The sequence below is a fragment of the Populus alba genome, chromosome 18 (assembly GCF_005239225.2).
Source record: "Populus alba chromosome 18, ASM523922v2, whole genome shotgun sequence".
NCBI lineage: Eukaryota > Viridiplantae > Streptophyta > Magnoliopsida > Malpighiales > Salicaceae > Populus > Populus alba.
This window is the reverse complement of record NC_133301.1, coordinates 12,863,513-12,877,284: the sequence shown is the minus strand read 5'-3', so window position 1 is coordinate 12,877,284 and position 13,772 is coordinate 12,863,513.

Here is a 13,772-nt window from a genome sequence, read left to right as displayed (position 1 = left end):
TCAACAGCCCATTTGAATAATTCGGGGCATTAAAGACATGAAACATGGTACAGGGTCTGATCATAGAAAGAGTTCTGGTGTTTCTAAGAAAAACAATGAAAATGCTAAAAATTGATTTGAAAATACTGAGCCCATTTGAAATTTTTCAGGAAAAAAAAACATTTGTGAAAAAAGTTTAGATCAATCTGTAGACAGTGATTAGGAAGAAGAGGGAGGGAGGGAGGCTCAGATTCGCCTTTGGTCAGACACGAAAAGGAACACTGACAATCAATGGCTGCAACAATGATCTCCTCAAAGTTACCCTGCCAAAGATCACATCTTCCTTTCCATCTGATTTTCTATTTAGAAAAAAAATCATCACAGCCGATTGAGAGAAAGAGAGAGAGAGAGAGAGTGAGATTGAATTGTTTTTTATTTATTTATTTTTATTTGAGAGAGAGAGGGAAAGGCTCAAATCCATACTAATCACCAGACAATAAAAAAGAAACACAACAACACCATGGCTGCAAGAGAAGAATCTCAGGACAAAAGAGTCATTTTCTGAGCGAAATCCTAACTTGCCTTGCCGAATGAGTGTAGGGTTTCTTTAAAATGACTGAAGTTTTCGCTGGGAAACATCACAGCCTCTACCAAGAGAAGAGAAGGAGCATAAGCAAAGGCATTCTCATCAGCAAGAGAACCGCCAGAGCATACACACACACATACACATATATATACACATACACACAAACTCAGGGCGGTTGATTGATTATCAGATGGTGAAATCATAGGCTTCGCAGACATTCACATAGAGATAGAGAGAGAGAGAGATAGAGAGGCAACCACCCTGAGAAAATCCATTCCCATGTCTCTCTCTGAGAGCAAAACCTCATTCTTCACTGATTTCTGGCGGTAGGGTAGGTATCTCTACGTTTTAAGGGGACTGGTTCTATTTTCGGTTAACTCCCTTGCTGCCCTCCTCTTGCGGTCTTAAGGAGTGATGAGGTGACGGGCATTTTAGTAATTGGATTTCGGGCCCATAAAGAGTTGGGCTAATCCATATATACGCCCTTGAACTGTAGGCTGTTGAGGATGACAATCCCTAAATTATTCTTCTTTCTGATTTCAACCTCCGAATCAAAAAATATTTTGATCGACAAACATTAACGTGCATCCCATTCATTTTTCTATTTTTTATTTTTCAAATATCATTAAGAAAAAATTTAGTCAGAAAATTGAACCCGTCAATATTATGAAAAAAACATTGTTTACAATATGATAAAATTATTATTATTAAGAAATAATTCTTCCTAGTTTTATGACTTGTTAAAAAAAAATTATAATTCCTAGTTTTTTTTATATATTTTTATGACTTGTTGAAAAAAATAAAAAGAATTTTAATGGCTCAGCCTGCACGGCATAAAAGTTATGTTTATTTTTTAAAATCCAAACCTCATAATGATTAAATTTTTTTTTTATTAATATAAATATTCATATAAACTCTAAAGTTAATAATTCTATCACATTACTCGTAAAGATTTACATTAGGTGGTTATGAAAAATAAGTTCTCAGGATTTTACTAATTTTCTAGATTTTCTTAAGAAAGAGAATTAAAATTAATTTTAATGAATAATATGATTTAATTTACATGTACTTTAACAAAATTTTGAAACATTAAATTTATTTGATCAAGGTTGAGCAAGGATGGTGATGTTCTCTCTGGACTGGTTACCCTTCAGCTTATTTTCGTTTTTGTGCTGGGCTGGAACATTGCACCCTTCTGGCTTTGCAGAAACAGTGAGCACACATCTCTCAAAAATTGTTGAGAATCAAACCTGATGTTCTTGGGATATACACCCTTCGATTCAACCATCTATTTTTTACTTGCCACCTGATTTTCTTGAGGTAGTCCACTGTCTAATCTTCCAACCAAGTTTACTTCAAGAAAATAATCTACAAACCATAGCCATTAGAGATTTATTTAAGCGGTTCTTGAATTTGGCCCGCAACCTCTACAGGGAAGACAGCATCTACTGGATATGTAAATTAATTGATTTCCCGTAGATGGTTTTCATAAATTTAAGCTCTTTCAAAAAGAAGAATCCAATGATCCGTTATCACACATTATTTAATAAGATTTGTAAGAGTTCAAAAAATCCAGCAGTAATTGATTTCTAACCGAAATTGAGAGAATAAATTAAAAAGACAAGCAACTTGTAGAAAAAACATAAATTTGGTAAACAAGAATAACACGAGGATACAATTAAATGGAGCCCAGATGGGGGTTTTAAGAAAAAATTGGAGAGGAGGGGACTGGAGGCTCAGATTCACAGTTTGTCAGACAAGAAGCGGAACGCAACCATGGCTGCAACAGTGCCTGTGAAAGAATGATGTTTCGTCTTCCTACTGGCTCATAAAACAATCATTTCATTTCACAGACCTAACAATATCGCCCTGCCAGAAATTGCATGTCCCTTTCTATCTGATTCTTCATTTCAAAGATCATCACTGCCTCGTAGATAGATAGAGAGATAGAGAGAGGTTGAGAGAGAGAGAGAGAGAGATCGCATTTTTTTTTTCTTTCTTTTGTTTTGGAGTGTTACGAGAGCAGAACATACCGGCTTTTCAAGAGGCTCAGATTCGCTTTTTGTAGTCTGAAAATCAATTCAAACCTCAACCCGCAAAAGCTACCACAATGCCAAACACATAAAAAAGAAACACAAAAACCACGGCTGCAATGAGGAGAGTTCTCTGTGAAAATGGACAAAAACAGTCAATTTCACAGAGAAACCCTAACTTGCCATGCCAAATGATTGAAGGGTTTCTATAAAATTGACTGATTTATAACTGGTAAATACATCACAGCCTCGAAGCAGAAGCAGAAGAAGAAGAAGAAGAAGAAGAAGAAGAAGAAGCAGAAGAAGGAAATATTAACATGGGGAACAAAAGGATTATAATACACACACACACACACACATACACATGTGAAGAGGGCGAAATCATCGGCTTCGCAGTCTTTCAGAGGAGAGGGAGGCGACCACCGTAGCGCAACCAGTCCACCTCTCTGAGAGCAAAACCTCATTCTATGATTGCTCTTTGACTGCCTGCAATTTTCTCTCTTCTTTATGGTAGATGGTTGTTGCTTTTCATTCCCGTAATTGCCCTTCGTGTTGCGTGGCATGTTAGGGACTATTTTGAAACACGGTCTTATCCAGATTCTTAAAAAAATTAAATTTTTTTATTTAAAATTATTATTTTTAATATTTTTATATCATTTTAATATATTAATATTAAAAATAAATTTTAAAAAATAAAAAATATTATTATAATAAATTTATAAGTTAAAAACATTTAAAAAAAACAATTATAACCATTCTCCACACCACAGCCTAAATGGGTTGACGAGTGATTGGCTGATTGAACGCGGTGGCATGAGGCTGTTTTGGTCATTAGGATTTCGGGTGAAATAAGAAGATAAATATGAGGAGGGTAATGTAATCGAGGAATTATTAGTCACATTTTTTTTACCGGTCACGAATCAAGATTAACCATGGTTAAATATGGTCAGCCCGGATTTCCAGGTGTACTGCCCGCGTGATTATAAAAAGCGACCCCATTAACTTTGTGGTCTGTTCGTATTTGTTGTGAAAATCTCAAGATACATTATTTACTCAACCTCCACTAGGGCTTGCTTTCGCACTTTCCTTGTTTTAGAATAAATCAACGTTAAAAAAGACTCCATTCGAAACCAGTTTATCATCTATTTTTAATAACTGTATTGTTACAGCTGTTAATTTTTTAATTATTTTAACTTGTTAATATTAAAAAAAAAATTATCTTACTACATTTAAAAAATAACTATTACGTAACTTGCTAAAAAAAGCGCAACTGTAAACATGGCTGTAAAACAGAACTTACGAGTCTATGGCCCTGTCTTGCATGCTTGATAAGGTCTTTTTTTTTTATGGTATTATCTTTTTTTTTAAGTTAAAAAATTTAAATAAAAATATTTATTATTCTGATTTGAGAAAACACAATATTTTTTTATGAACATGTAGTGTGTATTTATTAATAGGCTTTGAGTCCTACATTAAAAAAAATAAAATATTATTTATAATATTTATATAATTGCTTTGATATAGTCTTGTAACTAACAAGAAAAAAAAAATAGGCTCGTATATATAAAGTTGAGTCGAGCAAGATGAAAACTCTCAATTATCCAATGCAAAGCATTACCTTTTCTTTTTATATTTAGTGATAATTTGTTTTTGTCATTTAAACCAAAATCACTCCTACGCTCTTTGTTTTTTTACTAGACATTCATAAGTTAGTTTTTTTTATGTAAAACATATGATAAAAAAAATAAAAAACATTACTAAGATCATGTTAAATTGTTTATTTTCAAGTTGATATGATGAATTATTCAGATTTTACCAGGTTAATTATAAATCTAAGTTTTATCTACTTTAAACTTTGTTAAAGCACTAAATTACTTGAATTCCGGATCAACTCATTAATTCAGACCAGTTTAATAACCATGGGTGATTCTCATTTGGTAATACAACTTTGGTGTGTAACAAAGAGATCACTATACTAAATAATATGTTTTCTCGGAAAAGAAAGAGCAATGGATGCCTCATTTCTTGTACATCTCCTTTAATCCCATAAACCTAATAAAAAATAAATTACCTCGTCCTTTCTCTTTAAAAAAATGAATTCTTTCTCGCGTGTATTTAGTATTATAATATATAATATTTTTTTCCAGTAATTATTTTATTTTAAATTAAAATAAATATTTAATAGGGTAAACTCAAATCCAATGTTTAAAATAAATGAAAAAAAACAGAGGAATATATAATATTTACAATTCCAATTATCTCCCAAAGTGATATTTTTAATCCATTCAGCATTTTTCCATCTCACGGTAACATTACCATAAATCTTCTTACCTTTTTTGTTTGAAAGTTTTTGCCCTCTGATAAATTATATTTTTTAATTAATATAGATGTTTTGACCAACTTGTATATATTTTAATTAATTTTTCAAGTTTTGAAATTAACAGTTATATAAATTTTTAATAATTATTATATTAATAATTACAAAATTCAAATACAAAACTATTAAAAAAATAAAATCTTTAATTTCAAGTTTTCACCGCAGGCACTACTATATGGTTATTATAAATTCACTTTTGTTTTTCGTTTTTTCAACGTTTGCAGCCACCTCGACTGACAAGTGAGGAAACCAGTGCACTTTATGTTTCTATAGCGTAGTAATCAACATGGTTTGTCTTTCCACACGTGGTTTTTCACTTTCCATGTGTAGTAATCCGGACAATGATAGCCGTTTTCTTTTAAAGTATTTTTTAAAAAAAAATTATTTATTAAAAAAAATATATTTTTATTTTTAAAATTTATTTTTAATATAATAACATTAAAAAAATTTTAAATTAAAAAAAATTAAAACACTTTTTTAATATAGAAACAAATGTTACAAGGACAAAACTCATATTTTAACAATTTATTAGGAGTCGGATGTAAATAAAGTAGTGGTTATTTTTTAAAATAAATATAATTAAAATAATTTTTAATTTTAAAAAATTATTTTTAATATTGATATAAAAATAAAATTAAAAATAATTAATGTTTTTTTTTTAAAAAAAAAAATTTCTCACTATTTATTAAAGTATAACACTCAATATTTATTTAAAATGTGATTATAGTTTTTTAAAATATTTTTTTATTTAGAAATATATTTAAAAAAATTTTTTTTATTTTTAAAAAATTATTTTTAATATTATTATAAATATCAAAAAAATATTAATTTTAAAAAAAATAAAAAAATTCTTTTTTAAAATACTGTTAAAATAGAAAATCAAACCGGAATTAAAAAGTTAAAAGGAGTAATTGTTTTACCAAACCAAAATTTATCATGTTCATGGACTGGTTCCAGTTTGCTGAAGGTCATCGCGATATACGCGCACCAAGTCTACTAACATCAAGAGCTTGAGAAATCAGGCTGGTTTTTTAGACCCAGAATCAATTTGAAAAGGTTTTTTCCAGATGAAACATTTGAACAAAAATTAAACCAACACCCAAAGATGGTTTAAAGAGAAAAACAGGAGGGGAAGGGATTGGAGGCTCAGATTCGCCTTTCTTTCTCGGACATAAAATGAAACACAGCTGCAATCATGGCTGCAACAATGATCCGTCCATGAAAAACAGAGGATGTCTTCAACACTCTCATTTCGTCGTTTCAAAGACTCCTCAAAGTCACCCTGCCAAAAATTGCATGCTTCTTTTCATCTTATTTTCCATTTTCGAAACATCATCATCGCCTCGTAGAGAGAGAGAGAGCGAGAGAGAGAGAGAGAGAGGAAATAAATTGTAATTAATTTATCACTCTGTAGTAGCAGAAGAAGGACAAATAAGGAGGTTCATACTCGCGTTATGTAGCCTTCGACTAGATGATTGGCCTGTATTGTATTTCGCTTGCTGTTAAAAAAAAACATAAATATTGTCAGCATGTTTTCTAGAAAATAATTAATAATAAATTCAAATACAATGAATGTTTGATGCTATACTAGCTTTATTGTCAAGATATATATTAGAGATTTTATTGGATTTAGTTAGGATACTTAGAACGTGTTTAACAGTGTGGTAACGGTTGTTTTTTAAATAATTTTTTGTGTTGAAATGCATGACAATGATTTTTTTTTATTTTTTTAAAATTATTTTTAATATCAGCACATCAAAACAATCCAAAAAATACAAATAACATTAAATTTTAACAAAAAAAAAATTAAAATTTTTTAGGAACGCGGTTTGCACCACGTTCTCAGACGTGCTCTTGAAAGTAAAGAAATTTAAAGAGACTTCTTAAAAATATATAAGTTGAAGATGTATTTCTAGAAAATATCAAATAATAAAGAATATGCTTTGATTAATTTTATTCAAGTTTTAAAAAAAATTAGAAATTATAGAAAAATAAAAATTAAATATATCACTCTTGAGATTCTTGACCCCCAGCTTTTTTTTTTTTTTTTTTTTTGTCACAACTTAAGTTATATAATAAATTTTAATATAATTTTAGTTGTATTGAAAAGTTAATATTCGTGTATTTCTATTAATATATGATAAACGACTCTATTTTATCAAGATAAAGAACCATTTATTTAAAATTAGATTTTGATTATGCCAGTAAATTATAAAATTTAAGTTTATTCTTGTTTTAATTAATTTGAATATTATTTATTTTATCTTTGAATTCATTTATTTTATCATGCTGACTACAAAAAGAAATTGTCATTTCTCAAATATTAGATGAAAAACAAAGAATAGATCAAAGGAAATAATGGTTTTTTTTAGTAATTTTTTTATTATTTAACATTAAAATAATTAAAAATTAAACTTCATAATTTATTTTAACTTGTTTTTTATAAGATTATTCTAATTTCAAGAATGAATAATTTAATAAGTTAATTCAAGTTGTTTTTTTTTAATTATTTTTTTAATTTTATTATCCAATTATTCCAAATTATAATTGAATTAATTAAAAATTAGATTTTATATTTATTTTCTTGTTTTATGAAAAATTATCATGGTCTTATTAAGTTTTTTTTATTTTATATAAAATTATCATTATCTTATAACTTCAATAAAAATCTAATAAAATTTTATAACTTGAATACATATTTAATAAAAAAAACACTTTGATTTCAATATTTAAGTTTTTTAAAATATTATCTTCAATTTTTGTAATTATAAAGAATGCCTCGCAAAGTTTTTTTTTTTTTTTTTTCTAATAGAAAAATGTAATAAACTCTTGAAAATTTTTCATGTTTAAATAAGCAATTACAATGCTTTGAATTCACAGGGCTTCCCATGTCTCTCTCATCATTTGCCTCCCACATACAGACCTCCGTCTTCCACTCTCTAAAGCACAGCAATGGAAGGGCACGACACAGTCGCTTCATTTCAATAAATAAATCTATCCTTGCAAGTCTTCAAGTGCAAATTTAAGCACGACCCGTTATCAGTCCAATGATCGGGAGTTTTCCCCCAAACTTCCTCCTCGTATTTATCAAACAGAAGCGCAGGCGCTGATTCAGAAGACAAATTTAGATCTACAAGGTAGAACACACACCCACTAATAATTAGAAAAAAAGTTATCCAGATCTAGCAGGGAAAAGAAATAAAATTAAAGATAAATCCCATATTGACCCGGAAAAGAAAACAAAAAAGAATCAGGGAGGTAGGCGACGAGGCTCAGATCCGAAGTGTTTCTCAACCAGACAAGAAAAGAAAACCCCTTCTTGGCTGCAACAATGAATGAGCTGCAAAATGACAGGAATATCCCTCAGATTTCACAGCAACCATTCAGAATCACCATGCCAACGGAAGGGTGTTCCTCTTCCAGCCTGATTTCTGCACAGCGAAGATATCATCACCGCCCCTTGGCATACAGTTTCAGAGAGTGAGAGAGAGAGAGAGAGAGATGTGAATATATATATATACATGTATGTGTGGAGGGCTGTTGATTATGTATAGAAGTAATCATCGGCTACGCTAAACAACCAAAGAGAGGGGGCAACCGCCCTCTGAAACCTTCCGTCTCTCTTTGAGAGCACAGCCTCGTACTTTCAAACCAAAGCTGCCACAGTACCGAAGAAACACTCCCTAATAAGGAGAGCTGAAAACGTTTGCTTTGCTAGTCCATTTATGTTGTCGTTGTTTAGGCTTTCTTCCATTTTTACCCTCCTGTATTCCTCACCTTGTAACTTCATTAAAAGGGCCGGACAAATTGAAACAACATACGGGCTTAAACCCAGTTGCTGATGGTGGCTGGAATTCATATAATGATGTTGGATATTTTTTTGTGTTTTTATTTAAAAATATATTAAAATATATTTTTTTTTTTATTATTTTTAAAAAATTATTTTTAATATTAACATATCAAAATAATTTAAAAATATATAAAAAAATTAATCTAAAATAAATAAATAATTTTTTTAATATTTTCAATAATATTTTTGAAATATAAAAGTAAACAGCTTCTAAGATAAACATGGTAAAATATTATAACAGTTTATAATAATTTTTTTTTATGTCCTCTATTTTTATTTTTAATTTTTTTTAAAAATAGCATTATGTGCCTAATTTAAATAACAAAGAGCAGGGAGTAAAACAGTGAGTAAAACAGTGAGAAAAAACATAGCAAATCTAAAATTCATGTAAAAAGTTTTTTTTTTATCCTCATACTTTTCTCTACTGTCCTTGCTTTTTTTTAATTTCTATTCAATTTTTTTTTTTAATTTCAATATTTGATTTAGAAAAAGAAGAGAAGAGGCTGCTTGAAAACAAGTAGGAAAGAGAAAGTTATAGGTTCGCTTTTTGTATTCACAAGTTTTAAATTTAGAAAGAAAAGTTTGGTGATAATGTTTTTTTTTTCCTTAGACATGAAAAAAATATCGAGTTCAATTGAGGTTTTTTTTTTTGGTTGAAACTTTTTTGACTAATTTTTATATTTTTTAGGGTTATTAGGTAATTTAAAAATGGTTTTTATGGTGTTTTTGCAATGATTTTAGGTGAATCTGACTTTAAAAATTGAATCTTTAACCCATGAGACATCTTCCTTGATTTTCTAGTAATTTATGTGATGTATATTCTATAAACAGCAAACAACATGTCGTCTTTATTTTTTTAAAAAAAAATAAAAAGATTAGAAAAAATAAATTATATTTGGCATTTTGTTTTATTTTTTAATAAAATTCTAAAGTTTCTTATGTTTTTTTTTATGTTTTTCTTGAAGAATAATTTTTATTTTGGTGATTAAAGAGACATTTTTATATAAAACAAATATAACATAGAGAAAATATGGTATATAAGCACAAAGAAGTTTATTTTAAAAAAATTTATTTCATTAGATATCTTGAATTGCTGATCTAGATTTATTTTTAGTTTTTCTTAAAAAAAATAGTAACAAGAAAATACATGTTCTATCAAATTAATAATTAAACACAAGCAAGTTGTATATATATAATTTTAACTTTTAATATTGAGTTTTTATTAAATTTTTTTAATTGATTTTTTATTTTTTTAATCATATAGCTAATTTTTTTAAAAAAATATTACGAGACCTTATCGAGTCTATAAAATAAATTACATGTATGACAGGTTAATTTAGAATATCTCAAATCAATTTAATATATTTTTTAAATATATTTGGTTTATCTTGAATTTTTTTTAATAAAAAAAAATTGATCCGACCAATAAGATAACATATAGCTAACTTGATTTATCTGAAAATATGATTTTGATTGTTTTTTAAAAAGACTTGGTTTATCTGAAAATATTATTTTGATTGTTTTTTAAAGTGTTTTCATGAAATGTATTAAAATAATATATATTTTTATTTTTTTAAAATTATTTATAAAATCAATGTTTTAAAACTATATGAAACATAAAAAAAAAATTTAATTATATATACATGGATTATCCTTTTTTTTTTCTTTATAAGTTTTTCTACATGGATTATCCCTCTGACACGTCATCCTAGAATTGATATTTCTCAGACCACTTCGCTAGTCTAAATTCTCGTATAAAAACTCAGCAATCATCACCAAAAACTCCAATCTTTTCTGGTATAAAATTCATCAAACCCCTAATCTATTTTGCATCTTGATTAAATCCCTAATATATAATTAGATTATCAATTTGACCCTTGAGTCAGTTTCAATTAAGAAAATTATCAAAGAATCACATTTTCCATACAAACTTCAAGACCATTCCTTTTGATTCATCTGTGAAAAGAATTTTAGTAAATTCAAAGATATCATTTGCCAAACATGCAAGGATGTTTTCAAACTACTGAGACAATCAGTTCCAAATCTTAATTAAAAGCAAATAATCCTTAATTAGTGAGGCTCAGATTCGTCATTTGTTAGTTATTAAAAGGAACACATAGCAACAACCATCCATGGCTGCAATAAAAAAGCTCACTGTGAGAAACGAGCACAGCAGTCATTTCATCACAGAAGCCCTAATCGCCCCGCCATGTGATTGCAAGGTTCCTTGAAATAACCGATTCTTTTCACCTGAAAATATCATCACAGCCTCAGAGAGGAGAAGAAGAAGAAGACGAAGAGAAGCAGGAATCGAACAATTGAGATCGATGACGATGACGATGACGATGACGATGACGAAGATTACAGGGATCATGTTTAGGAGGCCAAACCCAAAAACAAACAGTGATTTTTAGCAGTACACCGAGAGATACAGTGCGTGCACAGACAGGGCTGTTGATATTTTACAAGATGATGAAGTCACTGGCTTCGCAGACATTCAGAGAGGGAGGCAACAACCCTGCCAAAAAACCATTCCAGCCTCTCTGAGAGCAAAGCCTCATTCTTCTACCCATCTGTAATTCCTGTCAACTATGATGATGGAGGATTTGCCTTTTCGCCTTCTTTCCACGATTGCCCTTCGGTTGCCAATAAGCTTGACGAGTATAGGAAGAGGGGGTTGAGGGTATTATGGTCATTGTAAGTTCGGGATGTGTTTTGGAAAGGACGAAGGTAAAATAAATATTAACCATGGTTAGATGAGCTCTGTTGAGTCATCCACGTGCACTCCATGCATGATCTTGAAGCACTAGGAGTGTTTAGGAGAGCGTTTTAATTAATTTATTTTATTTTAAATTGATTTTTTAAATTATTTTAATGTAAAAATATTAAAAATAATTTTTTAAAAAATAAAAAATATATATTTTTAATATTTTTTCTAAACAAAAAAACATTTTGAAAAATATTTGTTACCACACTTTTAAATATCATAATAATTATAAATATAACTATAAGATTTGGATTGGCTACACTACTAATCAAATAAATTTTTTAATATTAAAAAAAAATTAGGTATTGCTAGCATATTTTTTAGCTTAACAAATTAAAACATATGAGAAGTAACATGATGTGATTCAATCAACTTGATGAATAAAAAAACAACATAGACAACCAATAAAAAATTTATTTGTCTAAAAAAATTTTAAGATGATATATATATATATATATATATGAGTTGGAAATATTAGACATCCTAGGTCAATCAGCCAAATCCATGACCTAAATCATTAAATTATAATAACCTGATAGAAAATAAATCAAAACAAATTATGAAACTTAAATTTTAATCAATTCAATATTGAATGATGAAATAAAAAAAAAATTATTTTAAAAAGGACAAAAAAACAAAACAACTCGAGTTAATGTGTCAAGCTTGTAACTCGGGTTATGTGACTAGAATAACCCCGTAGAAAGTAAATCCAAGCAAATTGTAATGCTTAATTTTCAATTAATCACATTGAAAAATAAAATAAAAAAATATTAATTGAAAAAAATAATAAGTTGAATTAATCCGAGTTAATTTATAACCGAGTTAATGAAATAAAAATAACCTTTGTAAAAAATAAAAATTTAATTATGAAATTTAATTTAAAATTAATTAAATATCAACTAAATATTCAACTTAAAAAAAAAATAATTAAATCTATAATCTAGATAACAATATAAAAATAAACAAACTCAATATTAAAATAAATTTTTTTAAAAAACCTTCTTTATAAGAAAAACAAATCACTGTTCATGCGAATAAATTATATTGAAGGAGAGGAAGCTGAATTCCCTTTCTTATTAGTTTATGTTAATAATTAAAAAATTTATTGTGATGAGTTAACTCGGAAGATTGATTACCCAAAGCTGGATCTTGAGGTGGGTTTTAGATGTTTTTAAATGAAAAAATAGGTTAAAATGGTTTTTTTATCCATGGAGTCGCTGTCCAATTTTTCAGCAACCCGTGATGGATGAAATCTGGAACAAGAAGTGTTTTTTTAATGAAAGGGCAAAAGACATGTCCCTTGAACTAAAAAGAAAAAGAATAAATCCAGGTCCAGAAGCATGAGTTGCCCTATGCCCGAGCTTCTTCTTCTTCTTCTTCGTCTTTTAAAATTTATTTTCCCTTAATTTTATCATTTCCAATTGAATCTTTATTGATTTTTCTTGGTGACCTTTAATATTTGGTCGGCTTTTACTAGTAACTATTTTTTTTTTCATTATATAATTAAATAAAAAATAACCTTTCGTTCATGACACAGCTTGTGGATTAGGCTGTTCAACACCCATTATTAATTAGAAAAAAAGTTGTCCAGATCTGGCAGGAAAAAGAAATAAAATTAAAGATAAATCCCATATTGACCCAGAAAATAAAACAAAAAAGAATCAGGGAGGGAAGCGACGAGGCTCAGATCAGAAGCGTTTCTCAACCAGACAAGAAAAGAAAACCCCTCCTTGGCTGCAGCAATGAATGAGCTGCAAAATGACAGGAATATCCCTCAGATTTCACAGCAACCATTCAGAACCACCATGCCAACGGAAGGGTGTTCCTCTTCCTGCCTGATTTCTGCACAGCGAAGATATCATCACCGCCCCTTTGCATACAGTTTCAGAGAGAGAGAGACAGAGAGAGGGAAGTGTGTGTTCATATATATGTATGAATGTGTGTATGAAGGGCTGTTGATTATGTATAGAAGTAATCATCGGCTACGCTAAACAATCAAAGAGAGGGGGCAACCGCCCTCTGAAACCGACCTTCTCTCCGAGAGCACAGCCTCATACTTAAACTAATGATGAGAGTTGAGAACTTCAGCTTTGCCAATCCTTTGATGTTGCCATTGTTTAGGTTTTCTTCCATGTTTACCCTCCTGTATGCTTTCCAGCTTCATGCGAAAAGGCCCAGAC